Source organism: Nannospalax galili, unplaced genomic scaffold (assembly GCF_000622305.1).
Source record: "Nannospalax galili isolate Female #2095 unplaced genomic scaffold, S.galili_v1.0 scaffold974, whole genome shotgun sequence".
Lineage (NCBI taxonomy): Eukaryota > Metazoa > Chordata > Mammalia > Rodentia > Spalacidae > Nannospalax > Nannospalax galili.
Genome location: NW_008335438.1, coordinates 989,899 through 994,619, shown reverse-complemented (window position 1 = coordinate 994,619; position 4,721 = coordinate 989,899).

Sequence of the window (4,721 nt, the reverse complement as noted above, 5' to 3'; positions counted from 1 at the left end):
AACGGATCAATAGTGCTCTTTTGCATGTATTGGGATGCTTGTTCCCATTGCAAGAAGACCTTTTTCTTACCTTCAAATGTGTGTTTCTTTTGCCCAACTTTGACCCAGGCATGTTAGCAGTGTCACCCTATCTCTGACATGGGAGACAGAACTCACTCACAGAGAGGGCTGTTGTGGAAATTTCTATCATTCCTGTCTTCAGTGAAAATGTGTGATGAAGTCTGGAAAGACGCTTCAAGGTACTATGGGTAAGGCTGAGGAGTTGGACATCTGACGTGACCCTAAAGCCCAATTTGACCATTTATTGGCTGGTGCTCTTGGGTAGGTATTAGGTTCTATCAGCCTTAAATTTCTCTTCTGGAAGGATGTAATTGTGCCTGTGATGTGGTGTTATTCAGAATATCAAAACCATAATACGTAGTACGTGTGCTAGCCTAAACATGTCTGATCTTCCTCTTTGAGGACAAGACAACAGTAATCCTTTTGTTTCTGGGCCAAATTATACTTGGGAAATATAAAGATGAGAGTCTATTAGGAATGGGTCCAGGCTAGGGAGCGTACCTCAATGTCACTGGTGCTGATTATGGCACATTCCACTAAGAGCACAGGTTCTGGAATCAGATGTCATGGCTGTCATATATCCAATGGTATGACCTTGAGCAAATAACTTGACCTCTTCAAGCCTTTAGCTTCACAGCTCTACAATGGGCCTTCTCAACTCCTATGACTGACACAAGTACAGAAAGAAAGAGTTCCTGTAAATCGCTTAGCACAGCCTGGCAGAATCGGCAGTAAAGAGTCCCCACTGTAAAGCATCAGCATCTAAGGTTGGTATCCTCAGGCGGGGATGACAAGTCCACAGTGTTCCCAGATGAACTTTGGGCGTTTCTATGGTAACAGTCCTCTCTTTGGAAGCCCACCCTAACAAAAGAGCAGGTGCTTTTGATTTGTAGAGAGGCCAGATCAGGATAAGATTCGGAGACAGCGAAAGAGGTCTCTCCTACAATTTCTTGGAGCGGAGAATCAGCTAACAATCAGGTACGTGATGTGATACTCCTTTCAAGAGTAAGTGGAATGAAGGTGGGGAAGTGGATCCCACTTTTGTAGCACGCTGGTCTCTAGATGTTTAATTTCTGTAAGAAACAGAATGGGACCAAATAGGCTTGGACCAAACAGTATTTGATACTGGATTTGATAAAAGGCAGGAGGCTTCTATTTTTCTAGTAATTACCCTCCACTCTGATGCCCCGCCTAATCCTCTCTCTGTTTTCCAGTGTTGCTCTCCTCTCCCCAGGTGCACCTAGAGTCAGGCACCACTAGAAGATGGAGCCCCAAAGCAGATCTCTAGCTGAGACCATTGCTGCTTCCTCAAACACATGCAAAACTGTTTGGAAGATCTTATCAGTCCCAGGATTATGGAAGAGCCCAATAAAGAGTGTTTTATGAAAGACATCAGAAAGATGAGCTTATGTGGCCTGCATCGTTGTTTTATGAATTGCCAGGCAATGGAGGATACCTTTTCCATCTGAAGGTCCTGAGTGATTTGGAGAGCTGACCTAGGCACAAAGGGATTGCCATTTGCAAAAATTCCAATGAACATGTTCCTCTGTAACTGGAAAATCATATGTAGGTGATGGAGGAGTCGAGGCACAAGGATCCCCAGTGAACTCCTACTAGATGACAGATGAGACTTTAAAACTAAAGCTAATAAGCATGCATTAGAGTTTTAAAAGCTGCTTTATTAACGTGTTTCTTACAGTGCGCTGTTTTGTGTTCATTGAATGCTGGGTTAAATGGACCCCGTTGTTCCCTTTAAACTCTGAATCAGGCCTTCTTCCACTCTGTGGGAGGCTGTCTGCCAATTTGCAAATGAGTGGGTGTTTCATTCTAGACTTTGGGTGGCTCCAGCCTCCTAGTATGCCCTGGGAATGAGTAATTCTCCAGAGAAAAGTGGGAGAAAGTACATTCATTAGGGGAATAGAGAAGCCAGGAGAGATCCTCTGCTGATGTATATCAGAGTCGGAGCTGGAAGCCCTTCCTCCCCCATCCCTCATCTGACCCTGCAGCCCACCAGCTGCACAAAACCCTGTGCACTGAAGCGCTCAGAAAAGTCACACCTGTGTTGTTTTAATCAGTCAGTTTGGTGTAATGCAACTCAGGTGTGACTTTTTTCTGAGCACTTCAGATTGTGGCGAACTGGCATGTTACGGGTTGGAAACCAAATTATTTTGGGCCATCTTTAGCTCCCTATATAGCCATTTGTTGCCCACCTCTGTGTGTGACTTAACATCCTCATGAATATTTAGGAAATCTTTTTGGAATACACAAATAGACTCCTAACTTCTACCAACCCAAAGGCTAAGAAATGTCATCAGATTGCACCTGAGCCTTGTAGTGCCAATGTCTCTGCTTTGCTGTAGCCTACCTGCCTGATGCTGCCTGATGCTTCTTCCCACGTGCTTGGAAAGTGTCCTCATTTATACCTTTCTTTGTTTTACTACTATAAAACTACATGAACCTATTACCACATTGGAACACCGCATCTGGAGTAAGCACCTGTACAGTCACCATGAGCTCTACCATTCAGTGACCAGGCACTTCAGAGCCCTGAAGCCCTCTCATTTTCTTCAGCCAACACATTGAAGTCAATCATAATTACCACACTGATTTTGACAGATACAATTCCCATAGGCCCCTGCTGTTGGAGTATTTCTGTTTATATTTTGAGACAGGGTGTGCTGGATAGCTTTAGTGTCAACTTGACACACCTGGGTTGAGGGCGCCTCAATTGGGGAATTGCCTCCATTGAACTGGCCTGTGGCCATGTCTGTGAGGCATCTTCTTGATTGTTGCATGATGTGGGAGGGCCCAGCCCACTGTGGGTGGTGCCAGCCCTGGGCAGGTGGACCTGTGTTGCATAAGAAAGTATGCTGAGCAGGGGCCAGGAGAGCAAGCCAGTAAGCTGCATTCCTCCATGGCCTGTGCTCTGGCTCCTGCCTCCAGGTTCCTGCCCCGAGTTCCTTGGGCTTCCTGATGAACTGTGACCCAGGAAATGTAAGCTAAATAAACCCTTTCCTTCCCAAGTTGGTAGTGGTCAGAGTGTTTTGTCACAGCAATGGAGAGACAGACTAGGACACAGGGTTTCCCTGTCACCTCAGGTGGCCTGGAGATGCTGGAGTACTTCTGAAGAGAAGACCATTCCCACATTGCATCAAAGGGGCTTCTGCGCAATGGAAGTGTGTGTTCCTGCTAATGTTTTCTTTTGCTCAAGGAATCAAACTGAATCTTGAGAAAGGGGATTGGGTGCGAGTGTCTTCACAATCTTGCAGTGCCATTGACACTTGTCCTGCAAAATGTGTGCTTGGCACTGTGATTCAGTGTCTTTGACATGACCTCATACCTGAATCCCACACAGTCTCATTGTTCCACCCTCCCTGCTCCTGCCGCATATAGGTCTCATTTGTTTAATGAAAAGGCAGCCTGCCGCATGAGACTTTCAGATCTATTCTCATGTCTATGAATACACTGACCCTGGAGAACTGCAATGCCTATGTTAAGTTTTTTTGGGACAGTTGAAAACTTGGAACATTACAAAGGTAGGCTGTGGTCTTCTTATCAAATAAGTGCTCCAACTGTTTTTTAAAGACCGAAGGGCAATAATCTTGATTACAGAAAGAAAAATAAAGTTATAAATCATAGCAAAATTTCTAGCACATAATCTATAATTAATTTGGTAGTGGGAAATATGAGCATTAAGTTTATGTTACCAACTTTATATGATAATGATTGAAATACAAAACTCTTCTAGATTGATCAGCGTTTTGATTCTGAAATGAAGTTCTTTGCTTATATGGCCTTGAGGTTTAGCTAGAGGGAAATGGTAATTAAAATGGATTAGTTGATCAATAGTTGCAAGAAACACAGAACTAGAAATGCAAATTACCATTTCATTTTCCTTCCACATTCTTAAAGTCACAGAGCCAGGGCTGTGATGGACCCAAGGAATAGGCTATAAAAATTTCTGGGCTTCTAGCAGTGAAGAGCAAAAATGTTAGGGGATTCCCAAAGGTTGTAGATGGTGGAAGGCAATTGTTGCAGTGAGGGACCAGAAGACTTTGGAAATCACTAGGAGAAGGCACAGGTGACGGAAAAACACTGGGTGAGAGTCAAAGTGTCCCATGGACTTTGAAAATGGATACTATATGCACAGGGCTTTCTTGTGTATTTTTAAAAGACTTTAATATCTCTAACATTTAAAATGGCATGTCCATCGTCCACACAATTCATCCTTGTTCTTCAAAGACAAGCTCAAGACTGCCCGTTATTGGAAGTTGTTTCAGATCCTCCTTCATGGAGAGACTTAGAACATCTTTGAATTTCTCTTGTTTATGGCTGCTGTGTATGTGTCTTGCCTTCATAATTAAACCAAGCACTTATATGTCTTTGAATTTTTATGGCATTGAAAGTTGTCATCGTGATTATTTATGAAGTCAATTTTATGTCAGGTTCTATGCAAGAATAGATGGATAGTTTGATGGATAGATAGTCTAGTCTATCTAGCTCTGAGTCTCTGACTTAATAGAATCAAAATTCATTTTTCACACATAGAAAGTTGCAAACAGATGTCTACAGTAGGTAGTGGTATTCCCACCAGTTATCCAGGGACTTAAATTCTCAGACCTCCCAGCTTTGCACTCTGAGTCAGTTCTCAAAGATCTCTG